We start from the raw sequence: 26,999 nt of genomic DNA, 5'->3' as shown, positions 1-26,999 counted from the left end.
GAGCATTGATCAGTGAATCAGAGCATTGATCAGTTAATCAGAGCATTGATCAGTTAATCAGAGCATTGATCAGTTAATCAGAGCATTGATCAGTTAATCAGAGCATTGATCAGAACAGATGAGTTTTTAATATCAGAAAACCTGATAATTGAATGAAAGGGGGGGGGGCTTTCTCTTTCATATGAGTGTATGTAATCATTCATCTCCGCCCACCGGCTGCTCCCTCGCTGAACCTTTATCGGCTGCTATAATTAACATCCATCATCAGACGAAATGCAGGAAGATTTAACTTTTGAAGGATTTTCAGGAGCAGAAACACCTGGTCTCGGTCACACCCGTCTCCTGGCTTTTTTCACCAGCACCTTTAGTTAAGTTTAAACAACCTTCACCTGCTTTTCTGGTACATTTTGGTCCGTTTCCCTCTTTGGTTCTTCATCATGAATCTTTACACCCTGTAAATATTAATATGTTCATTTTAAGGCTCAGAGCCTTCCACAGATGTCAAGAATCTGATCTTATGACAACATTATATCCTGAAGTGTAAGTTTGATTATTTCCACCCTTCAGAGTGAGCCCAGAAATGCTTCTTATCCACCCAGAATCAGTGGGTCTGTGGCAGGTTTAAAGCTTTTTCTACAGTATCTCTGTCTTCTCTCTGCTTCACAAAGACAGTTTAATATGATGCTGGTGGCAGAAACGAGCTCTTTAACAGCTCAAAGGACGTTTTTACGTCTAGAATAAACAACATGAGGTTTGAGTTGGATTTACTCTCAGATTCATCTCTGATATCCTGTTTTTCAGCCACTAATCCAGCTGTGTTTCTTTGGGTTTATGTGAGTTTACACGTGTGCATTTGTGTGTTTCTATGGAATCAGGTTCTAACCGTTTGAGTTTGACAATAAGATAAACTGCATGTCAGAGTTTAAAATCATCTTTTAAATGATTTATCAGGAGTTGAATCACAGATATGTTTGAGTTATTTCTCCCTGTTTATCCTGAGCTTTCCTCTTATATTCCTCCTCTCTGCAGCTCTCAGATAATCTTTTATTCACCTGGTTTGGGTTTAGATTTTTTGGGCATTGTTGGATTTCCTGGTTTCCTCCCTCCATGTCTCTTCTTTTAAAGGTACTATCATTAAAGTTAGACCCTTCCTGCTTTCCATGGAGGCTTTAATCAATAGAATATGAGGTTAGTTAAGTTTACTTTGCAGCCCAGAGAGGATGACGGGGTGTCTGCCGTAGGTCTGTGAAGGTGTTAGTCGGTGTGGCAGCAGCACAGGTCACAGCTCTGCAGACAGCACACAGAACAGCTTCATCGGCTTTGATTACCGCACCTCCTAAAAATATGAACATAATCACAACAAATTGCTGAGAGACCACAAAGCAATATACAAAGATGCAGCCGGAACACTTGTTCCCAAATGGAAAGTAATGAGCAGGAAGTGCTGCTCCTCGGATGCGGCGCCTCTGCTGGAAGTTGCTGCCAAACATAATTCCAGGAGCACAGCTATTACCTCAGCTCCCCGGGGAAATTAACTGTGTGGCGACAACTCACAAGATCAACAATTCTGAGAGGAATTCAGGCCATTTCTCTGCAGAAAGAGGAGTGTGATTACAGGCCGTGAACACTTTTCTCTCTCTGGACTCTTTACATCATTTTATTAGGCTTTTTTCCTCATGAGAACTGAATGTGAACCTTTTGATTTACGTGTCACACTGAAGGATTTGACACTAGAACCAGGAGGTTTTGTAGGTTTTTCAGGTTTCTGAAGTGTTTCTTGCTGTCCGGATCCAGTCGGGTCGGCCTTTTGGCATCAGAACTCTGCAGACTCCAGCCCCTCAGGGTCTCGTTAGCATCCTGACGGGCGCTCGCTGGAGATCCTTTATTTATTCTGTGGTCAGCTCTCAGCTCAGATGGGCTTCGACCCCAGCTGAGGTTTTCCTGTCGTCCAACAGGTTCGCTGATCGTCTCTCACCTGTCTCTCATCGTCTTTTATTATTTGTTTTTGTCTTTTATTTTGTGTTTTTACTGTTTTATTTGTTTTTTTGTCTTTTTATTTTTGGTTTTTCTCTTTTATTTTGTGTTTTTACTGTTTTATTTTAGTTTTTCTCAGTTTTATTTTTGTTTTTGTCTTTTATTTTGTGTTTTTACTGTTTTATTTGTTTTTTTGTCTTTTTATTTTTGGTTTTTCTCTTTTATTTTGTGTTTTTACTGTTTTATTTTTGTTTTTCTCAGTTTTATTTTTGTTTTTGTCTTTTATTTTGTGTTTTTACTGTTTTATTTGTTTTTTTGTCTTTTTATTTTTGGTTTTTCTCTTTTATTTTGTGTTTTTACTGTTTTATTTTTGTTTTTCTCTGTTTTATTTTTGTTTTTGTCTTTTATTTTGTGTTTTTACTGTTTTATTTGTTTTTTTCTCTGTTTTATTTTTGGTTTTCTCTTTTATTTTGTGTTTTTACTGTTTTATTTTGGTTTTTCTCTGTTTTATTTTTGGTTTTTCTCTGTTTTATTTTTGGTTTTTCTCTTTTATTTTGTGTTTTTACTGTTTTATTTGTTTTTTTCTCTTTTATTTTGTGTTTTTACTGTTTTATTTGTTTTTTTCTCTGTTTTATTTGTGGTTTTTCTCTTTTATTTTGTGGATTTACTGTTTTATTTTGTGTTTTTACTGTTTTATTTTGTGGATTTGGGTCAGATTTCCTTCTCTTTTTTCTGTTTTCTTGTTCTCAGTATTTTGGGTTAGGGTTAACCCTGAATCAGTCTGTTCTTGATGAGCTTTTTATTTTCTGGTCTCTCTTTAATTATTTGCCTCAGTTCTTGTGTTAGTTTTATATTGTTCTCAAATAGTCTCAGTCTGGTCCTGATCTCAGGTCAGTTAATCATTTATTGCACATCCTCAGCTGTTCATTATCAGTCGGTCTCAGCTGCAGTTCCTTCCTCATCAGTCCTCTACAGTCCATCCACTCCTCTGTTTGTCTCCGTCTTTGTCCTTCATGTCATTCTTTTTGTTCCTGGTTGTGTTTCCTGGTTTTTGTCTCAGGGGTTTGGTTTTCCAGCTTTACTTTTGGTTCCAGTTTGAAATAAAACCTTTGGAGCTGATATTCCTGAAAGATCCATGAAAGCAGCTGTTTTAAATCCTCATCTGGACATTTTTATATGTGGTGGATATGACTCCCTCTTCTTCTTCATTCATATAATCATGCTAAACAAGCCCCTCCCACACCTCCACCTGCTGACACCACCTTCTCTGTCTCTGCTTAGTGATGATTCCACTCATATTCTCTGCTGGCTGCTTTTACTCGTGACCGTCTCTAAACACGTTAAAACCATCTGATGGTCACGGCAGAAGCTTCTGATTTACTTAATCATCATAATTCATATCCTTATGTCTGATTTGACTGAATACATCTTTTACTTCAGCTCTGAACACTTCTGGAGTAAAAGTGATAAACAACGACCCGTCCTGCCGGTCATGTGATCAAGGTCGGAGCTGTCAGGGCTTCTCTGCACCGAGGCTCTGTCTGACCACCCGTGAAAGGCGGAGGACACAGAGAGCGAAAGGCAAACAGATCGATGCTTGATCTCTTCACACTCTGTTAGCTTCATCCATCCGCTCGCCCAGACCTGAACCCAGCCAAGCGTCTCTGTCACGCCCTGCAGGAGGACGCCATTAACAGGTGCCTCACCACCGTGATTTGTTCCTCCTTTAAAGCGAGCTGGCAGTTAATAGATGTGGTCAATTCATATTTAATGTCTTGGGGGCTCCTGAGGGATCCTTCACTTGTCCTCTGTCTCAGGACAACAGCTGCCAGCCTCCAGGAGCCGCCTCTGCTTTCCAAGCAGAGAATAAGCCGTCAAAGCCCAGAAAACACTGTAATCAGCATCAGATGAAATGACGTGCCACTGGCTGGTGAACTTCAGCAGCTCAGTATTTTCTGGAGAAACAGAAATGTTCCAGCTTTACAGCGAGTGTTGATAAAGTTACTGCCTCAAACCTCGTTCTGCTGAGCTGCTTTACACTGGATCATCATCACTGCACTCGTGTATTAAACTGATCAGCACAAAAAGAATTAAAAAGCTTAAAGAGATCAAATGTGGAGTCCCACAAGGTTTGGTGTTGGGCCCCAAACTTATTATTTTATATATATATGGAAGGGAAAAACAGACAGAATGCATCTGAGATTAAAAAAAGATGATTTGATTACAAATTATGTTAAAATTAGAATACAACAGATGGACTTTTTGGAATTCTGTATCCCTAAAATGTTTTTATGTGATAAATATGACTTCATCATTATTACTAATCTGTGTTATGTACCTCAGACTTTTAAGGTTGCTGTAATCAAACCTTTACTTAAAAAACTACTCTTGATTCAGAAGTATTAGCTAATTACCAGCACCCCCGACCTGAATAGTCCAAAATGTTTTTACATGTTAAATATGATCTGTGCTGTGGATGGATGGATCTTTATGGAAAAACAACAAAACTAAGACCAAATAAATGTATTTTGGTGAAAAACCTTCGTTAATGACGAGATTTCTCTTCCTCCGACTCCTTTCTCCTGAATATATTTTGGATCATCTGCTTGAGTTCTTGTATATTTGTAAAACAAAGTCGAGAGCAGCTATTATTCATTTTGATGATGTTATAATTAATTGTGAGCTTAGATGGTTCCTTTGTTAACATCTGCTGCCGTGACAGATGTGCAACATCCTGTTAAGGCCTGAATGAGTCATTCTTAGTTTCTGTTGAGCATTGATGACTTTAAGCATCTCTGCTTCAGGCAGCAGCTGCTCCTCATCCTGCTGTTGGAGATCAGAGGAGAACCAACTAAATATATTAACCTGGTGGTCAGAACCATCGCCTCACAGCGAGAGGGTTCCAGGTTCCATCCCTCCCAGGCCTGTGTGGAGGCTGCATGTTCTCCTGTGTATGCGTGGGTTCTCTCCGGGTTCTCTGCAGGTTCTCTCCGGGTTCTCTCCGGGTTCTCTCCGGGTTCTCTCCGGGTTCTCCCCGGGTTCTCTCCGGGTTCTCTCCACATTCTCTCCGGGTTTTCTCCGGGTTCTCTCCGGGTTCTCTCCGGGTTTTCTCCGGGTTTTCTCCGGGTTTTCTCCGGGTTCTCTCCGGGTTCTCTCCGGGTTTTCTCCGGGTTCTCTCCTGGTTCTCTCCGGGTTTTCTCTGGGTTCTCTCTGGGTTCTCTCCGGGTTTTCTCCGGGTTCTCTCCGGGTTCTCTCCGGGTTCTCTCCGGGTTCTCTCCGGGTTTTCTCCGGGTTTTCTCCGGGTTTTCTCCGGGTTCTCTCCGGGTTCTCTCCGGGTTTTCTCCGGGTTCTCTCCGGGTTGTCTCCGGGTTCTCTCCGGGTTCTCTCCGGGTTTTCTCTGGGTTCTCTCTGGGTTCTCTCCGGGTTTTCTCCGGGTTCTCTCCGGGTTCTCCCCGGGTTCTCTCCGGGTTTTCTCCGGGTTCTCCCCGGGTTCTCTCCGGGTTCTCTCCAGGTTCTCTCCGGGTTCTCTCCGGGTTCTCTCCGGGTTTTCTCCGGGTTCTCTCCGGGTTTTCTCCAGGTTCTCTCCGGGTTCTCTCCAGGTTCTCTCCGGGTTCTCCCCGGGTTCTCTCCGGGTTTTCTCCGGGTTCTCTCCGGGTTCTCTCCGGGTTCTCTCCAGGTTCTCTCCGGGTTCTCTCCGGGTTCTCTCCAGGTTCTCTCCGGGTTCTCTCCGGGTTTTCTCCGGGTTCTCTCCGGGTTTTCTCCAGGTTCTCTCCGGGTTCTCTCCAGGTTCTCCGGCTTCCCACCATCCAAAAACATGCTGCTAGGTTAACCGGTGAACTCCTGACTGAGTGTGGTTGTTAGTCTCTGTGATGGACTGGCGCCCTGTCCAGGTGACTCCGCCTCTCGCCTGATGACCGCTGGGATAGGCTCCACCCCCCGACCGACGGACTAAGCAGGTATAGAAGATGGATGGATGGATGATTCATTGTGTTTGATGTACAAACAGGAAGTGGTTTTGATGGTGTTTCTGATGGAAAGAAGCATCTATCTTTGGGTATTTCTGTTCAACATCATTTCAGCATCACAGGAATTCAGCTCAGAGACTCTTTGTCTCTCATCTCTGAGGTTTTAAAGGACTCAGAGACAAACTGTCTCTGTAACACAGACAACCAGCTGTCACTGAAAGCAGCAGCTTCTCCATCACGCCGCCTGCTGACGTGATGAGTGGCTGAAGATGTGTCACCCGTCAGAGCTCTGAGAGGAAGAGACGGACACAAAGCTCGTCCTGCAGCCTCGACAAATCTCCAAGGACGAAGCCTGACAGGAAGATGGCGAGCAGCAGCATCAGAAGCCTGACAGGAAGATGGCGAGCAGCAGCATCAGAAGCCTGACAGGAAGATGGCGAGCAGCAGCATCAGAAGCCTGACAGGAAGATGGCGAGCAGCAGCATCAGAAGCCTGACAGGAAGATGGCGAGCAGCAGCATCAGAAGCCTGACAGGAAGATGGCGAGCAGCAGCATCAGAAGCCTGACAGCTGAGCTCTAATGCCACCTGACAAGCTTCCTGAGGAAAACAAAGTACAGAGTGGGCAGCGCCGCCACGCTCAGCAAGGTTTAAAAGCAGCGATAAAGACCTGACAGCTGCTCATCTCCTCGCCTGCTGCACAGCTTCTGCAGCTCAGGAGGAAGTCTCTGTATTTATGATCAGAAGCATTTACAGGAATATTCCACTAATTTATAACTGCAGGTCCGTTTCACTGCGAGCTCTGAGAAATAAAGCAGATCTGATCTGATTCACTTGTTCTCTCCTTACTGAAATAAACTTTAGAGATGAGCCTTCTCTCAAACTGAATGGACCTGGACAGCGTTCAGCTTGTGGTTCTGAGATGATTCTCCTGCTTCGGAGGCTCGTCCAACACGGTCAGGGGATTAAAGACTTTAACCATTTCGGTTAAACTTTCTCTGGTCTCAGTTCTTACTGCATCTATGTTTTTAAATGTAAAAGCATTTTATGTTAACTAGCACTCGAATTGAATCTTTTTGTGTGGAAAGTTCAGCAGAACCTGATTGGGACACTTCCTGTTTGACCAGCTGATCGTTTCAGGGCTGCTGCTCAGCAGCTCTTCAATCTGCTTTTTACTGAAACTAAAGAGATGGACATTATGAGCTGAGAGTCTTTATCTTTAACAAAGCTAACAGCTGAAGATGGTGCTGGAGGATGAATAACTCCTGATAACTTCAGAGGGTCATGCCTCGCTGGTGCACCGGTTTCATCCAGGCCTCGGATCAACAGGCTGGATTTGGTCCTGCTGACAGCCGAAATGAACCCGCCGATGTGCTTCAGAGAGCTTTAAATATTCATGAGTTACTGCCTCGCTGGAGAGAAGCCCAGAGCAAACAGGACGGAGCAGCAGACACACTCCACATATCTGAGCGATCATCAGAAATTAAACAGAAACGGCGAGAGGACGAGCGCCTCTACCTTCAGACGACCTGTTTGATCTGTGGTTCAGCTGCCTGAGTGCGTCCAACAGCTCAGAGTCTGATATTCTGAAGGATCTTTACAGGATACCTTCCTCTGACACAAGTCTGAAGCTCATCTGTTAACCAGAAAGGAAAGAAAACAACTAACTGCACTGAACTGTAATGAAGCGGTAAAACAGGGATTCCCACCTGTACCTGGGCCCAGGAGTGATTCCCACCTGTACCTGGACCCAGGAGTGATTCCCACCTGTACCAGGGCCCAGGAGTGATTCCCACCTGTACCTGGGCCCAGGAGTGATTCCCACCTGTACCTGGGCCCAGGAGTGAGTCCCACCTGTACCTGGGCCCAGGAGTGAGTCCCACCTGTACCTGGGCCCAGGAGTGATTCCCACCTGTACCTGGGCCCAGGAGTGATTCCCACCTGTACCTGGGCCCAGGAGTGAGTCCCACCTGTACCTGGGCCCAGGAGTGATTCCCACCTGTACCTGGGCCCAGGAGTGATTCCCACCTGTACCTGGGCCCAGGAGTGATTCCCACCTGTACCTGGGCCCAGGAGTGATTCCCACCTGTACCTGGGCCCAGGAGTGATTCCCACCCGTACCTGGGCCCAGGAGTGATTCCCACCTGTACCTGGGCCCAGGACGGCGGGCCCAGGAGTGATTCCCACCTGTACCTGGGCCCAGGAGTGATTCCCACCTGTACCAGGGCCCAGGAGTGAGTCCCACCTGTCCCGGGCCCAGGACGTTGGCATACAGTGGTAGCTCCCTCCCCTAGTGTTTGCATGAGAATGGTACGGCCCGACTGAATAGCAGGAAGTGTTGTTCCAGAACACAGTTCATGGGCCGGACTCCACGTCTCCTCGTCATTTATTTTACACACGAACAGCGGCCTGAGGAACAGGAAAGGTCACATGACTTGTATGGTCACAAAGGTCACTGAAACGGCTCTTATGGAAGCGGAGGAAGTCGTGCATGTGTTGGGTTTTAGGAAGTGATGCTGAGCTGAGCCATGGGAGCCTGTACAACATGATAATCTCAGGATTTTTATTCCCACTTTGATGCTGAGCTTTCTGTTACCGCCAGACCTCGTTGGCGCTTCTGAATATTTAAACAAAGCTATAATTTGTTGATTTTCTCCTCTAATCAAAGCAAAGAAAAAGACTTGAACCGAAATGCAAATTTGTGATCAGCTGGCTTCAAGAACATCATTTTTCACAGTATTTCATTAATTTATTTATCTCTCACGGTTCTTCAGAGATCTGAGCTGCACAAAAACGAATGAATCCAAAAGAAACCAGAAAGCTTCACCCAGAAAACCTGAAGAACATTAAAAGGATGTTTAAAAGCCTGTAACACTGCTGTGTTCTGTGAAAGCACCTGACCTGGACCTGAGGGCTCATTGAAAGCATCTGACCTGGACCTGAGGGCTCACTGAAAGCACCTGACCTGGACCTGAGGGCTCATTGAAAGCACCTGACCTGGACCTGAGGGCTCATTGAAAGCACCTGACCTGGACCTGAGGGCTCATTGAAAGCACCTGACCTGGACCTGAGGGCTCATTGAAAGCACCTGACCTGGACCTGAGGGCTCATTGAAAGCACCTGACCTGGACCTGAGGGCTCATTGAAAGCATCTGACCTGGACCTGAGGGCTCATTGAAAGCACCTGACCTGGACCTGAGGGCTCATTGAAAGCACCTGACCTTGACCTGAGGGGTTCATTGAAAGCACCTGACCTGGACCTGAGGGCTCATTGAAAGCACCTGACCTGGACCTGAGGGCTCATTGAAAGCACCTGACCTGGACCCGAGGGCTCATTGAAAGCACCTGACCTGGACCTGAGGGCTCATTGAAAGCACCTGACCTGGACCTGAGGGCTCATTGAAAGCACCTGACCTGGACCTGAGGGCTCATTGAAAGCACCTGACCTGGACCTGAGGGCTCATTGAAAGCACCTGACCTGGACCTGAGGGCTCATTGAAAGCACCTGACCTGGACCCGAGGGCTCATTGAAAGCACCTGACCTGGACCTGAGGGCTCATTGAAAGCATCTGACCTGGACCTGAGGGCTCATTGAAAGCACCTGACCTGGACCTGAGGGCTCATTGAAAGCATCTGACCTGGACCTGAGGGCTCATTGAAAGCACCTGACCTGGACCTGAGGGCTCATTGAAAGCACCTGACCTGGACCTGAGGGCTCATTGAAAGCATCTGACCTGGACCTGAGGGCTCATTGAAAGCACCTGACCTGGACCTGAGGGCTCATTGAAAGCACCTGACCTGGACCTGAGGGCTCATTGAAAGCACCTGACCTGGACCTGAGGGCTCATTGAAAGCACCTGACCTGGACCTGAGGGCTCATTGAAAGCATCTGACCTGGACCTGAGGGCTCATTGAAAGCACCTGACCTGGACCTGAGGGCTCATTGAAAGCACCTGACCTGGACCTGAGGGCTCATTGAAAGCACCTGACCTGGACCCGAGGGCTCATTGAAAGCACCTGACCTGGACCTGAGGGCTCATTGAAAGCACCTGACCTGGACCTGAGGGCTCATTGAAAGCACCTGACCTGGACCTGAGGGCTCATTGAAAGCACCTGACCTGGACCTGAGGGGCTCATTGAAAGCACCTGACCTGGACCTGAGGGCTCATTGAAAGCACCTGACCTGGACCTGAGGGGCTCATTGAAAGCACCTGACCTGGACCTGAGGGCTCATTGAAAGCACCTGACCTGGACCTGAGGGCTCATTGAAAGCACCTGACCTGGACCTGAGGGCTCATTGAAAGCACCTGACCTGGACCTGAGGGTTCATTGAAAGCACCTGACCTGGACCTGAGGGCTCATTGAAAGCACCTGACCTGGACCTGAGGGCTCATTGAAAGCACCTGACCTGGACCTGAGGGTTCATTGAAAGCACCTGACCTGGACCTGAGGGCTCATTGAAAGCACCTGACCTGGACCTGAGGGGCTCATTGAAAGCACCTGACCTGGACCTGAGGGCTTATTGAAAGCACCTGACCTGGACCTGAGGGCTCATTGAAAGCACCTGACCTGGACCTGAGGGCTCATTGAAAGCACCTGACCTGGACCTGAGGGCTCATTGAAAGCACCTGACCTGGACCTGAGGGCTCATTGAAAGCACCTGACCTGGACCTGAGGGCTCATTGAAAGCACCTGACCTGGACCTGAGGGCTCATTGAAAGCACCTGACCTGGACCTGAGGGCTCATTGAAAGCACCTGACCTGGACCTGAGGGCTCATTGAAAGCACCTGACCTGGACCTGAGGGCTCATTGAAAGCACCTGACCTGGACCTGAGGGCTCATTGAAAGCACCTGACCTGGACCTGAGGGCTCATTGAAAGCACCTGACCTGGACCTGAGGGCTCATTGAAAGCACCTGACCTGGACCTGAGGGCTCATTGAAAGCACCTGACCTGGACCTGAGGGCTCACTGAAAGCACCTGACCTGGACCTGAGGGCTCATTGAAAGCACCTGACCTGGACCTGAGGGCTCATTGAAAGCACCTGACCTGGACCTGAGGGCTCATTGAAAGCACCTGACCTGGACCTGAGGGCTCATTGAAAGCACCTGACCTGGACCTGAGGGCTCATTGAAAGCACCTGACCTGGACCCGAGGGCTCATTGAAAGCACCTGACCTGGACCTGAGGGGTTCATTGAAAGCACCTGACCTGGACCTGAGGGCTCATTGAAAGCACCTGACCTGGACCTGAGGGCTCATTGAAAGCACCTGACCTGGACCTGAGGGCTCACTGAAAGCACCTGACCTGGACCTGAGGGGTTCATTGAAAGCACCTGACCTGAACCTGAGGGCTCACTGAAAGCACCTGACCTGGACCTGAGGGCTCATTGAAAGCACCTGACCTGGACCTGAGGGCTCATTGAAAGCACCTGACCTGGACCTGAGGGCTCATTGAAAGCACCTGACCTGGACCTGAGGGCTTATTGAAAGCACCTGACCTGGACCTGAGGGCTCATTGAAAGCACCTGACCTGGACCTGAGGGCTCATTGAAAGCACCTGACCTGGACCTGAGGGCTCATTGAAAGCACCTGACCTGGACCTGAGGGCTCATTGAAAGCACCTGACCTGGACCTGAGGGCTCATTGAAAGCACCTGACCTGGACCTGAGGGCTCATTGAAAGCACCTGACCTGGACCTGAGGGCTCATTGAAAGCACCTGACCTGGACCTGAGGGCTCACTGAAAGCACCTGACCTGGACCTGATGTTTCACGATGATATTTTTCAGTTTACCTGCAGAACAAACGAACGGCTGGAGGGAAGCTGGAGGGAAGCTTTCCCTTTGGTTTCTGTAGATGTTTCAGGTTTAGGCATCACGGCTGCTTGGTTAGGGTCAGGTTTACTCAGCAGGTTGATGTTACCTGGAACATGTTCTGCTCTCCGCAGAATGAATGAATCTCTGGCTTTTTAACACAGGTGTAAATACTTTCATTACAGAATGCATTTAAAGTGAAACTTTATCACATCGATTCATTTGTACAAATAAAGCAGGTTTCACATATCGGTTGGAAGGAGTGAACTGGAACTGATCCATCTGTGGAGGAAATCTTTTGCTCCCCATAAACACCGAAAGCCCAAAAATGTCAAGCAACTAAAACTAAACGGTGAGGCGCAGAGCCGGAAACCGGGTGTTCAGGGGCAGTTTCAGGCCCAGAGATGCACAAAACCAAGGTCAGAAGCACAAAGTTTAAAGGTTCACAAACTTCTCTGGTGTTGCTTTAACAGAGGAGCTGAGAGGACTCATAATTTATCCAATCCTGCCAACTTTGGTGAGTCAAAAAGGGCAGGGGTTCATTTAAATGATGGCTACTGGGTGAGGCATGCGATCTTCAAACTGTCGAGTGGAATTAAAACACGTGGGAATGAACCTGAAACCCAAAACGGGTTTATGGAGCCATGAGAGGGACAGGAGGAGGGAGGGGGCACAATACCACCTTTGTAAGGTAAAGTGAGTCTTTGAATGGATGCCTGAGGCAGCGTCACAGCAGCCTGAGCAGCGAAATCATGAGGAAAAACAGCCAGAGGGATGTGTGCTGCTGGGAGAAGCAGCGAGGCTTTGATGTGAGATGCATGTTGGGTTGATGTCCCGCACCAGCTCCTCTCCCTGCATACAGATGCTGGCTGTGGGTAGAAGGTGTTGGATCAGCAGCTGGCTGCAGCTTCACAGCTTCACCAAACTTCCCTGTTACTCAGAGAATTAAAGAGCTCATGATCCATTGTGTGTTATTTTCTATCCACTCGTTTCCTTCTGGGCCGAACATCAGCAGGCAGTGACTCAGACCCACTGAATCACCCACTGCTCTGGTTGCTGGCATGTGGGAGCCAGTTGGCTTCATCTCCTTTTCAGATAAGTGTGGATGCTGCCTTTACAGCTGCTGCTCATTCGAGCAGGAGATGGGTTTCACGGAGTCAGAAAACAGTCTTTGTCCCAGTTTATCTGGCGGAGACGAAGCCCCAGCAGAGAGAACATGGCAGCGAACTGTACCGACCGCTAAAGAAGATGGATGGAAATGGTTCATTTGTCTGAGTGGTCACAGCTGGTTGCAATGAGCAGAATTCACATCAGTAAAAGGACAAACTGGAGCCTTGTGAGTCCCGGAGACTTTATCTCCTCTAACAACACAGACGATGCAATCTGATCACTCCAGAGGTTTGTTTGGGACGCTTAAAGACGTCTGCATGTAAATCAGGTCATTTAGAAACACAGCGTCGCTGTTTCTCCGCATCATCCATCACTAACGAAATGTTCACAATAAGTAAAGTTCCAGTTCCAACCCTAACCCTAACACATCAGCTGTTACTAACCCTAACCCTAACCACACATCAGCTGTTAATAACCCTAACCCTAACACATCAGCTGTTAATAACCCTAACACATCAGCTGTTAATAACCCTAACACATCAGCTGTTAATAACCCTAATACATCAGCTGTTAATAACCCTAATACATCAGCTGTTAATAACCCTAACCCTAACACATCAGCTGTTAATAACCCTAACACATCAGCTGTTAATAACCCTAACCCTAACACATCAGCTGTTACTAACCCTAACCCTAACACATCAGCTGTTAATAACCCTAACACATCAGCTGTTAATAACCCTAACCACACATCAGCTGTTAATAACCCTAACCCTACCACATCAGCTGTTAATAACCCTAACACATCAGCTGTTAATAACCCTAACACATCAGCTGTTAATAACCCTCATACATCAGCTGTTAATAACCCTAACCCTAACCATCAGCTGTTAATAACCCTAACCCTAACACATCAGCTGTTAATAACCCTAACCCTAACACATCAGCTGTTAATAACCCTAATACATCAGCTGTTAATAACCCTAATACATCAGCTGTTAATAACCCTAATACATCAGCTGTTAATAACCCTAACACATCAGCTGTTAATAACCCTAACACATCAGCTGTTAATAACCCTAACCCTAACACATCAGCTGTTAATAACCCTAACCCTACCACATCAGCTGTTAATAACCCTAACACATCAGCTGTTAATAACCCTAACCCTAACACATCAGCTGTTAATAACCCTAACCCTAACACATCAGCTGTTAATAACCCTAACCCTAACACATCAGCTGTTAATAACCCTAACACATCAGCTGTTAATAACCCTCATACATCAGCTGTTAAATGCTGCAGGTGAAACACAACATTTGAACTTATTGAATCCAGGAATCTAACGTTGCACCATGCTGGTGATGTTTTCTAATGAGGAGGATTATCCTGCAGAATCTCTGCATCTCTGTGTATGTAAGGGAATGGTGCACGTGCACGTGCACGTGCACTGCATGCACTGTATAAGTGTGGTATCTGAGCCTCAGAATCTCATCTGTTTCTCCTCTGCAGAGCAAACTGTTCTGTTAAAGGCTTCTTTCATCATCATCCTGTATTTTGTCTCCAGTTTGTTTCCTGGCTTCACAATTATTTCCTGAACCTTTAGAAAAGCAGATCCTGTGAGCCTCCGACACGCCTTCTTCAACACATTTTTCATTCCACTTCAAACTAATCACCTGGAAAAAACTCTGCGTCAGAACGGAGGCTGAAACTGAAATGAATATCATTAAGTTTCAGTTTCAGTGTAAAGGACGAGGGAGCGAGCCTAAGCTGGACCCCGTGACCTCTGACCCCTCAGACATCAAGAACCGTCCTTCATCAGCAGCTGATAGAAGCACCTGGACAAGGGATTACTGTGGAAACCTTTGTCCAGCACCACAATACAGAGTTCCATTCACAAGCTTTACTGTGCAGGAAAGAAGCCTGATGTTAACCTCGTCCACTTCTCTGGGCTCGGAGGCGTCTGGGATGGACCGTCACACGGTGGAAACGTGTGCTGTGGTCAGACCCATCAGTATTCCACATCTTTGTTGGAAGAAATGGAGCAAAGAGCAAAAGCAGCATCCAGCCTGCTGTCAGCAGCCAGTCCCTGCAGCCAGGCTCTGTGATGGTATGGGGTTGGATCAGGGGGCAAAGCTCATTTCCACTTCTGTGACGGCAGCATTAATGCAGAAAAGCTCCCTGAGATGTGTGTCTCACACAGTCCAAAGGCGTGAGACAGAACAGGAAATGTGTTGGTCTCAGAATGTCTTCAGTGAAATCAGGTAAAATATTCACAGATAAACATAAATACATTTTTAAAAGTCTGTTCTGAACATTATGAAACACATTTTGTGATCAACGTAGCATAAAATCTTCTTAATATGATCTAATGTTTCATTCGTAGTCCAAATGGGTCTTTTTCATTCTCCAGCCCATCTTTACTAATCTAATACTGTGTACATGAAGCAGTAACCACGTTCCTTACATAATGGAGAAGCAGCACACGCTCTAATGTCTTCACAGAGTATTGATTGAATCTAAATGACTTTCCTTATGATTCTGCCCCGAAAAGGTTTCCCATTAGGCGTCCCAGCAGTGATGAATGACATGCAGGAAACACCGGATTGAAGAGGTGGAGAGGAGGGGGGGGTGAAGGCCAGGTCATTACTGAGCAGCAGATTTGAAAGGACATCAGATCTCTGCAAATGTTCCAAGACGAATCTCACTCTATGAGAGAGGCGGAAAAATAGAGAGCAGTCTGAGATGTGCTGCTGAGGCTGTATTTTCTTCTTATTCAAACTGCTGACTTTCTTATGCCCTCCTTCATCAATGCCAGGGGTTAGGGACACATGTTTTATTTCTGGAACTGGTGGTACAGAAAGAACAGCAACGCTGGGGAAGAATCCTGATGAAGAAAATGTTTCCATAGTAGGAGGGTTGAAAAAGGATTTATTTGCAGCTGTTGTTAAATCAATGGAAAAGTTTCCTTAAAGCTTCCATATTGTGTAAAACTCCTTCTTCCTGCTCCTGGGAGCAGATATCAGGGCGTCTGAAGTTTGTTTGCTTGAAAGTTCCTCATTTAATGAGCCGTTCTGATTTTCATTTCCAAAGGACGTCACTCCTTAAGTTGGCTCCGCCTCCTCTGCTAAGCCCCGCCCACTCACATCCCCCCTGCTGGACGGATGAAGCCAGCTTCTGGTGGAAATGTTCTGCTGTCAGCTGCACTGAGGAGCATGCATCTTCCATCCAGCAGCAGCCTCAGAGGATATAAGAGCCCAGTGGATAAACTATATCTGAGGCTAATGTTCCAGCAGAGTTAGCTAAAGACTGTGAATGTGCAGCAGACACTTTTCATCCCACTGTTTTAACAACTTGGTCCAGTTCAACGCTGGACTGAAGGAACTGAGCCACAAAGAGGATCAGTTCCAGCTCTCAGAGCCTGAACTTCAGAGCAGGGAAATGGAAGCATCTGAGAAATAACTCCTCATGGTTCATTTACTGATTTATTTCTTCCTTTAGCAGCAGCTAACGCTAACAGCTTAGCTAATGAAATAACTCCTCATGGTTCATTTACTGATTTATTTCTTCCTTTAGCAGCAGCTAACGCTAACAGCTTAGCTAATGAAATAACTCCTCATGGTTTATTTACTGATTTATTTCTTCCTTTAGCAGCAGCTAACGCTAACAGCTTAGCTAATGAAATAACTCCTCATGGTTTATTTACTGATTTATTTCTTCCTTTAGCAGCAGCTAACGCTAACAGCTTAGCTAATGAAATAACTCCTCATGGTTTATTTACTGTTTTATTTCTTCCTGTAGCAGTAAAACTGAAATGTTTCATTTGAAGTTATATTTGTTGTTCTTTACTCAGTAACATGAATAATGAGATAATTAACAATTAGAAAACACAACTTATCTTAAACAACAGTTGAAAATGAAAAAGCATAAAAGACCCAAACAAACAAAATCATTCAGCTCATAAACTTACTGTAACTCTCTTTATATTCTGTATGTCTTAAGAACAAGAAAACACTGAACCATCTCCTATTATAAGACCTTTATTGGTCATTCCAGCACTGATCCCATCAGCCAATCACATGGCAGCAGCACAGCTCATTAACTCCTGCAGATACTGGTCAGGAGCTGCAGATCATGCTCCCATCGAACATCAGAATGAGGGAAAATGTGAGCTCTGGGACTCTGACCGTGATGTTTCAGCTTCTTCTAAACGATCTGTAGGGTTTCCTCTGAATGGTGAGAAAATGTAAATGAATTCTGAGAGTTCAGAGGAGAGCAGAACCGCAGAAAAGCTCTCTTTATGAGCAGGAAACCTCATCATGTTCCACACCTGAGGGACGAATCTTCATCTCCTCTGAGGCACATTCAGCGTATTTAGAGTAACGACATCTTTATCTTTACAGCTCTGTTCGCCTCATTGGTGCTTCATGCTTTACGATTTTACAAACGAGCTGTCATTTGTTCCGTTTATTTTCTGTTTTATTTTATGCCTTTGGCTCAGATTTCCTTGTCTTGGTATTTTTTCTGTTTTCTTCGATTGTGTTTTCTTGTTCTCAGTATTTTGGAGTTCTGGGTCTGAATCAGGAGTTATTCTCTGTTCTGGTCTGCTTTCCAAACATCCTTCTGTTCTCTGCTAGCTTCCCTCTGTTCTCTGCTAGCTTCCCTCTGTTCTCTGCTAGCTTCCTTCTGTTCTCTGCTAGCTTCCTTCTGTTCTCTGCTAGCTTCCTTCTGTTCACTGCTAGCGTCCTTCTGTTCTCTGTTAGCTTCCTTCTGTTCTCTGCTAGCTTCCCTCTGTTCTCTGCTAGCTTCCTTCTGTTCTCTGCTAGCTTCCTTCTGTTCTCTGCTAGCTTCCTGCTGTTCGCTGCTAGCTTCCTTCTGTTCTCTGCTAGCTTCCCTCTGTTCTCTGCTAGCTTCCTTCTGTTCTCTGCTAGCTTCCTTCTGTTCTCCACTAGCTTCCCTCTGTTCTCCGCTAGCTTCCTTCTGTTCTCCGCTAGCTTCCTTCTGTTCTCCGCTAGCTTCCTTCTGTTCTCTGCTAGCTTCCCTCTGTTCTCTGCTAGCTTCCCTCTGTTCTCTGCTAGCTTCCTTCTCTTCTCTGCTAGCTTCCTTCTGTTCTCTGCTAGCTTCCTTCTGTTCACTGCTAGCATCCTTCTGTTCTCTGTTAGCTTCCTTCTGTTCTCTGCTAGCTTCCCTCTGTTGTCTGCTAGCTTCCTTCTGTTCTCTGCTAGCTTCCTTCTGTTCTCTGCTAGCTTCCTTCTGTTCTCTGCTAGCTTCCTTCTGTTCTCCGCTAGCTTCCTTCTGTTCTCTGCTAGCTTCCTTTTGTTCTCTGCTATCTTCCTTCTGTTCTCTGCTAGCTTCCTTTTGTTCTCTGCTAGCTTCCATCTGTTCTCTGCTAGCTTCCTTCTCAGCAAACAAGTTGACTGATTTCTATTAAAATCCTAACGTGAAATGTTCCCTTGTGTTTGTTCTGCTCAGTGAACTCGATATGTGAACCGGCTGCTTTCTGCTGAGATGCTGTAGCATTGACCTTATGCTGTCGTGCTAAGCTAACTATGATGGACACACTGTTCAGTATTTTCTCTTTTGAAATGCTCCTGAACTTTAGACATTTTTCCTCTTTTTCTCTCATTTAGCTCCTCATTGTTTTCTCTGGTTTCCTCCATCAAATCAAGCTGCTACAAACGTGCACGTGCGTGCGCATGTTGTGCAACAGTAATAATTGTACATGTGAAACAGGGCGACGATTGAAGATTTCTTTTTAATTGAGTTACTCGAGGAATCGTTTCACTGGTTTGGTTCAGTTTGGTTTGATTTCAGTCAGTCTGACATGTTCAGATGCATTTTAAAAGTCCAGTTTAGTCAAACTGACACAATAAGTTGTTTTTTTTCTGGATGAAACAAAATGACTAAGAGCTGGTCTGTTAGTTTGGGAGAATATAGGAGGTTTGAGAGGTTTAAGCCCTTATGCAGAAGTCTTGAGACAAAGTACAGCAAATGATAAATGTGGCCCGCTGCCAGTAAACAAGCCGCTACATCAAACCAGTTAGCAACAACCAGCGGTCTTTTTGACAGAGGACGCCTGTAAGGAGCCGATGGGTATCGCTCCTCATTGTCAATAGGCTAAATTGTGGGGATTTCTCCTGAGCGTGTGTCATCAGTCGGTAATAAAGGAGTGTCAGTCTGCTCATTAGCCTGAGAGGGAGGGATGAACAGATTAACATTAAAGCTGCTCCGGCAGCGAGGTTAATGCCACATAGTCGTCTAATGAATGAGGAAATATGCAGTTCTGCCACAGATCCATCACCTCCGTCCGCCCGTGTTTGAGGATGTGTTCGCTGGGGAGGAGACTCTGCATTGGGAATCGATGTGTGCTCACACAGCACTTCATCTCTGAGGTGTGTGGATTCAGTGGGAAGCATCCGCCGAGACACTCATGACTGGAGGTTAAATACCAGCAAAACAAGTCTGAGGGTGGAAATCAGGTCCTGCCACCAGACGGCTTCTCAGCCTTTTAATCGGGTTTATCTAAAGGCAACAGATCCTCACAGCTGGACTCAGGCTGTAGATTCTTTACTTCGTCACCATAAAAGACCTCTGAATGCACTCATCAGCATGTCAAACACTCAGGTTTCTGTTTGCACTCACTGTGATTAGTAATGACTGAGACTGTTGGACTGATCCTGATTGGTTCCTGTTGTTTATGCATAAATCGTGTTTTTATTTTATTCAGAAGCTGTTTCAACTTTTCCAGCAAAGCTTCAGTGACCTTCTGAGATGGAGCTGCAGGAGTTCAGGGAACCAGAGCCAGATCCATGCAGTTTGTGTTATTTTCCTACGTTCGTGTTTTAGGCTGAGCGTCAGACTCGGTCCAATCGGAGCGACTTCGCCTATTGGGTCAATATAAATATGATGGTGTAAAGAACAGCATAATGCCGTGAAAACAACGGTGTGTTTCACACATTTTGGGGCATTAAAAGCACAACTTTATCATAATTGACGTTGAGTTGCAGGTGAATTATGTCCCTCTCTGCGTTCCATAGATGAGGGGTCAGAGGTCACGGGGTCCAGCTCAGGCTTGCTCCTTTACACTGAAACTCCTCCAGATTCCCTGAATGCTTTAATGATATTCTGCTCTGTAGAGGCAGAGATAGGCAGATCCCTTCCAGTCTTCCTCTGAGGAACGTTGTTTCTCCTCCATCCAGCCCATCATGGAGGCTGCTTTAGCACCAGACCACGGTCTCAGTCGCCTCTTTAAAATAACACCAGCATGAAACCCCGACTTTATTGTAAAATGGATGTATATTAACCAACTGAATTAAGCTGATGACAAGAAATATGTTGAGTTAAATCTGTCTGCTGTGAAATAAAACTCTTAAATAGGATTATTTGACCAAACAGAACCAACTTCTTCTGGTAAAACACGTCTTTACTGGACTGGGTCCACACAGGTGAACTCATCCCCACTTTTCTGCTGAAATGAATAATTAAAGGAGAACGTTACTGCAGAGCAAATGAAGGATTACCCACAATGCTGCTGGAGTGCAAACATTTTCTCCAACTTTGATGAAATGACTGCCCTGTGGGCCACAGAGTGGGACTGTAACGCCACCAAATGACCCTCCACTCAATCCATTAATCATTCCCAGCATAAATTATTCCTTTATATCTTTGCTCCAGCAGTTAATCAATGCAGGAAGATACAGGGACGGGCTGGGACAACATTTTACCGCTGATTTCCCTGTGCACGCATTTTCACCGCTCTGGCACAGCGATGGAGAGGCAGTCTATCTCAGGTGAAGTGTCATTAAGCTTGGAGCCCATTTTTCATAATCCACTGGAGCTCCACAGATCGATACCTGTGTGTTCAGAGGAGTGTGCGGCGGCTTGTGTTTGTGTGGAGAGAAAGTGGAGAGCGTTAGTGGCTCTCTAATGCAATTTAATGCAAGCTGACCACAGTAATGACCAAGAGGAATGGAAACCAAATATTCCTGGGAATCAGAGAGCTTTAATCCGTCCAACTCTTGGTTTTAAACCAGCAGCTCTGCTGGTTTAAAACCACAAACAGAACGTGCACAGGATTAACCCTCATCCCGCTTTTTACTGAGACAAGACAATTAACTGTTAATCCCTGGAATAATCTGTAGTTTTAAACATGAAACCTTCAGTTCAGCTTCAGATAAAAGCCTGAATGTGATCAGAACTCCACTTTCTGCAGGTATTTACGGCTTTAAAAAATGGATTTTTAAAAACAATCATTCAAAAGACTAAAATCTATTTATGTCCATTTAAAGAATAATATGAAGTATCATTTAAAGAATAATATAAAGCATCATTTAAAGAATAATATAAAGCATCATTTAAAGAATAATATGAAGTATCATTTAAAGAATAATATGAAATATCATTTAAAGAATAATATGAAATATCATTTAAATAATAATATGAAATATCATTTAAAGAATAATATGAAATATCATTTAAAGAATAATATGAAGTATCATTTAAAGAATAATATGAAGCATCATTTAAAGAATAATATGAAGCATCATTTAAAGAATAATATGAAGCATCATTTAAAGAATAATATGAAGCATCATTTAAAGAATAATATGAAATATCATTTAAAGAATAATATGAAGCATCATTTAAAGAATAATATGAAGCATCATTTAAAGAATAATATGAAGCATCATTTAAAGAATAATATGAAGCATCATTTAAAGAATAATATGAAGCATCATTTAAAGAATAATATGAAGCATCATTTAAAGAATAATATGAAGCATCATTTAAAGAATAATATGAAGCATCATTTAAAGAATAATATGAAGTATCATTTAAAGAATAATATGAAGCATCATTTAAAGAATAATATGAAGCATCATTTAAAGAATAATATGAAGCATCATTTAAAGAATAATATGAAGCATCATTTAAAGAATAATATGAAGCATCATTTAAAGAATAATATGAAGCATCATTTAAAGAATAATATGAAGCATCATTTAAAGAATAATATGAAGCATCATTTAAAGAATAATATGAAGTATCTGTTATCAGGAGCAGGTCTCAAACTTGGTTCCTGCAGTGGAAGACGACGTGAATATGAGGTAAACTGGATGTGAGGTGAGTTCAGAGTTCAGAGACTCTGGACTTTTAAAGTCTGGTTTGAGTGGATTTTCTTTCATTTTTCAGGGTTTGATGTGATTCTTCTTCTTGGAGTTATTGATCTTCATCTTCTTCTGCATCTCGCCCAGTTTTCTGTCGTGTTCTGTGACCTCTGCTTGTGCTTCTGTGAGCTTTTGACTTCTTCATGTGGTCCCTTCTGTTCTGGTTTCTTTCCCTCGTTTAGATCCATGCGTTTGTTCATGTTTCCTGTTCAGTTTTTAGTTATTTCCTCAGGTCTTCGTGTCCCAGTTCGGTTTCCTGTGGTCGGCCATCAGTGCCTCTGAGCTCCTTTTTCTCTCAGTCAGATTCTCACCTTTGTCGTCCTCCTGTTTCTTCATGATTATCTGTTTCCAGGTTTTCTCCTGTTTCTTCAGCCTTTGTTTCAGTTTGAAATAAAACCTTCAGTTTTCAGTCTATTTATGTTCTTTCATAGCCAAATTTGTCCTGAAATTTGATTATTTGAGATCGAATCCCAACCTTGTGATTTAAGATTGAATCGATTCAGGACTCACCGAGCTCAGATATTGGGTCAGTTTAAGGCTGAAGGTGAGCCGAAAGAATTTATGATCAAAACAAAAATGTACCAGGAAGGATCAGGATGTGTTCAGGACTTTTCATCCTGGAAATATTCCCAAAGATTAAAGTCATTCCTGAGGAAGAACTCTCTGCATTCTCCTCCTGTGGATGTCCACCACAGCTGTTGTTTTTTCTGGGTACCTGTCAGGAACTACTTCTTCTACTGAGTTACAGCCATTACAGCACAGCCTATAGCGCCCCCTGTGGTGACTCTGCACAGCCGAGTTTATTCACTTTAAACAGTCAAAGGAAACCTTTGATTCATGTTGGTTTTCTGCAGTTTTTTAGAAGATCGTTTCAGATGATCTTTGATAGTCAATTGAATTCCGGCTCCAATTCACTGTGGAAATCTAAAATAGGAAAGTTTTTTTCCTTCTGTTATTGTTGTAAAATGATGGATTTTATTCCAAACAAAGATCCTTCTCAAATCTAAGAAGTTCAGTCAGCTGAATTTAAAGGAACACGGGATAACTGATAATAATCCCCGTCCAGTTAAACGTCAAACATGTTGAAAAGGACCACAAATAGACCACAGAAATGTCAAATGACCACGAAGCAGTCTGGAGGTGTGAGAGGAGCTGGTCTGTTAAACATCTTTCATTACGTTTCCTGTAAATTGGCTGATGTCTGGGAGGCTTTATTTATTGTAACAGTTAACCTTTCAGTTGGTGTCTGTTCTTCCAGCTGTTTTTAAGGAGGTAAAAGGGACGTTTTTAAAAGAGATTAATTGATTTATTGTGCTGGGATTAAACACTAATCATGTTCATCTGAGTGTCTGAGATGGCTTCAGACTGTCCTGAACGCACAGAAATCTGCTTAATCTGTATTTATTTAGCAGAAAGTCAGTTTCTGCCTTTTTGTTCTTTAAATGTGAGAGAGTGTTAAGTCTTAAAAAAATCAATTTAAAGTTGTCTGGGAGGCTTTCCTCTGACAGGAGACGCTGCTCATTGGTCGTTACAGCTCATATCTAAACCTTCATGCCTAACGTTATGTAACATTAAAACGCAGTATTATGCGTAGTATTATACGTAATATTATACGTAGTATTATGCATACTATTATGTGTAGTATTATATGATTATGCGTAGTATTATGCGTAGTATTATGAGTAGTATTATGCGTAGTATTATGCATACTATTATAGTATTATACGTAATATTATATGTACTATTATGCGTAGTATTATGCGTAGTATTATGAGTAGTATTATGCGTACTATTATACGTAGTATTATGCGCAGTATTATACGTAGTATTATGCGTACTATTATACGTAGTATTATGCGCAGTATTATGCGTAGTATTATACGTAATATTATACGTAGTATTATGCATACTATTATGTGTAGTATTATATGATTATGCGTAGTATTATGCGTAGTATTATGAGTAGTATTATGCGTACTATTATGAGTAGTATTATGCATACTATTATAGTATTATGCGTAATATTATACGTAGTATTATGCGATTTTGCGTAGTATTATGTGTAGTATTATGCGTAGTATTATGCGTAGTATTATACGTACTATTATGAGTAATTACGAGTAGTATTACGAGTAGTATTGTGCGTACTATTTTGCGCAGTATTGTGCGCAGTATTATGTGTAGTATTATAGTATTATGCGTATTATTATGCGTAGTATTATGAGTAGTATTATAGTATTATTATGCATAGTATTATGAGTAGTATTATGCGTACTATTATGAGTAGTATTACAAGTAGTATTGTGCGTACTATTTTGTGTAGTATTGTGCGCAGTATTATGCGTACTATTATGCGTAGTATTATGCGTAGTATTATGCGGAGTATTATACGTACTATTATGTGTAATATTATACGTAGTATTATGCGCAGTATTATGAGTAGTATTATGTGTAGTATTATAGTATTATGCGTAGTATTATGCGTAGTATTATGAGTAGTATTATGCGTACTATCATGCGTAGTATTATGCGTACTATCATGCGTAGTATTATGCGCAGTATTATGAGTAGTATTATGTGTAGTATTATAGTATTATGCGTAGTATTATGCGTAGTATTATGAGTAGTATTATGCGTACTATCATGCGTAGTATTATGCGTAGTATTATGCGGAGTATTATACGTACTATTATGCGTAATATTATACGTAGTATTATGCACAGTATTATGTGTAGTATTATAGTATTATGCGTAGTATTGTGTAGTATTATGTGTAGTTTTGTGTAGTATTATAGTATTATGCGCAGTATTATAGTATTATGCGTAGTCCTCTGCACTGTTGATAAACAGCAGCTGATGAACTTAAACTCCTCCCACCTCCTCCTCCACCCTTTAAAACAGACCAACATGCAGCCCACAAACAAAGAAACAGACCAAATGTTTTCTGAAAGCTCTGAAGAAACATGGATCTGAATCTCACAAAGATTCAAATCTCTCCCACAAACTTAATTCAGTAATCGAATCCTTTTGTCCCGGAGGCCCTTTAACCAGAGAACTTCAGCTTCCTGACTCATCATTTTTCCTGCAATCTTAAAGATATATTTTCCCTTCTAATTAAAGAAGAGGAGGGCAGCCACTTCTGCTGTAGAGTTGGAGCTTAGAGGGAAGAAACTGAACTTGAAGACGTTCAGTGTATTGATTAAAGAGAAGAATTTAAACACTTTATGATGGTTTGTTTTCCACTTATAAAAAAAACTTAAAGTGCAAACATACATTTTTGAGTTTTAAAACCTTGAAACAGCAGTTTTCTTCCTGTAAAATAATTCCAAACTAACACAGTTTGATCTATTAAGTTCCCCAACAGGAAGCTCCCAAACAGGAAGTTCCACAACAGTAAGTTCCCTAAAAGGACGTTCCCCAACAGGAAGTTCCCCAACAGGAAGTTCCCCAACAGGAAGTTCCCCAACAGCAAGCTCCCCAAACAGGAAGTTCTAGAAAAGGAAGTTCTAGAACAGGAAGTTCCCCAACAGGAAGTTCCCAAACAGCAAGTTCCCAAACCAGACGTTCCCTAACAGAAAGTTCCCCAACAGGAAGTTCCCCAACAGGAAGTTCCCCAACAGGAAGTTCCCCAACAGGAAGCTCCCCAAACAGGAAGTTCTAGAACAGGAAGTTCTAGAACAGGAAGTTCCCCAACAGGAAGTTCCCTAACTGGAAGTTCCCCAACAGGAAGTTCCCTAACTGGAAGTTCCTGAACTGAAAGTTCCCCAACAGAAAGTTCTAGAACAGGAAGTTCCCCAACAGGAAACTCCCCAACAGGAAGTTCCCAAACCGGACGTTCCCTAACTGGAAGTTCCTGAACTGAAAGTTCCCCAACCGAAAGTTCCCCAACAGGAAGTTCTAGAACAGGAAGTTCCCCAACAGGAAACTCCCCAACAGGAAGTTCCCAAACCGGACGTTCCCTAACTGGAAGTTTCTCAACAGGAAGTTCCCCAACAGGAAGTTTCTCAACAAGAAGTTACAGAACAGGAAGTTCCCCAACTGGAAGTTTCCCAACAGGAAGTTTCCCAACAGGAAGTTCCCCAACAGGAAGTTACAGAACAGAAAGTTCCCCAACAGGAAGTTCCCAAACAGAAAGTTCTAGAACAGGAAGTTCCCCAACAGGAAGTTCCCCAACAGGAAGTTCCCTAACAGGTAGCTCCCCAACAGGAAGTTCCCCAACAGGAAGTTCCCCAACAGGAAGTTACAGAACAGGAAGTTCCCCAACTGGAAGTTTCCCAACAGGAAGTTTCCCAACAGGAAGTTCCCCAACAGGAAGTTACAGAACAGAAAGTTCCCCAACAGGAAGTTCCCAAACAGAAAGTTCTAGAACAGGAAGTTCCCCAACAGGAAGTTTCCCAACAGGAAGTTCCCCAACAGGAAGGCTGGAGTCACTCTGGCACAGACAGATTTAATTCACAGGTATATTTTAATTAAATGTGTAACGAGGTAAATAAATAACGAAGAGCAAAATGTTCCTCAACAACAATAAAATATATATACAAGGATACATGTGCAAAAACATGGACTTCAGGGACATTATAAGCTGATGAGTTCAAGGCACATTAATAAACTGATGAGTAATGTTGGTTCTGAACGGGTTCCAGGTCCAGCAGATGTGCTTCTTTGTGACAGCGACCACACGCGCTGCCGGTTTAATGAGAGGAAACGGTTTGCATGTGTTCCAACACTTCAGCAGGAATATAACAACGTGCATGCACGTGCACGGCTGCAGCTGGAGGCAAACTGCGCCCTCTGCTGGTGAGCATTTGACATGTGCCTGTCTCTTCACTCTGGATCTGTCTGGGTTCTGTACAACAAACCGTCCTGGATGTGGAACAGAAATTAATCCTGTTTGTGCAGAAATGCAGTAACTAATAAATCCATGTTCTATAAAAGATGTGATGGTTTAAAGCAGTAACTAATAAATCCTGTTG

The sequence above is a fragment of the Leuresthes tenuis genome, unplaced genomic scaffold (genome assembly GCF_036924035.1).
Source record: "Leuresthes tenuis unplaced genomic scaffold, fLeuTen1.0.hap1 SCAF_15, whole genome shotgun sequence".
In the NCBI taxonomy this organism is placed as follows: Eukaryota; Metazoa; Chordata; class Actinopteri; order Atheriniformes; family Atherinopsidae; genus Leuresthes; species Leuresthes tenuis.
This window is presented reverse-complemented; position numbering follows the sequence as displayed.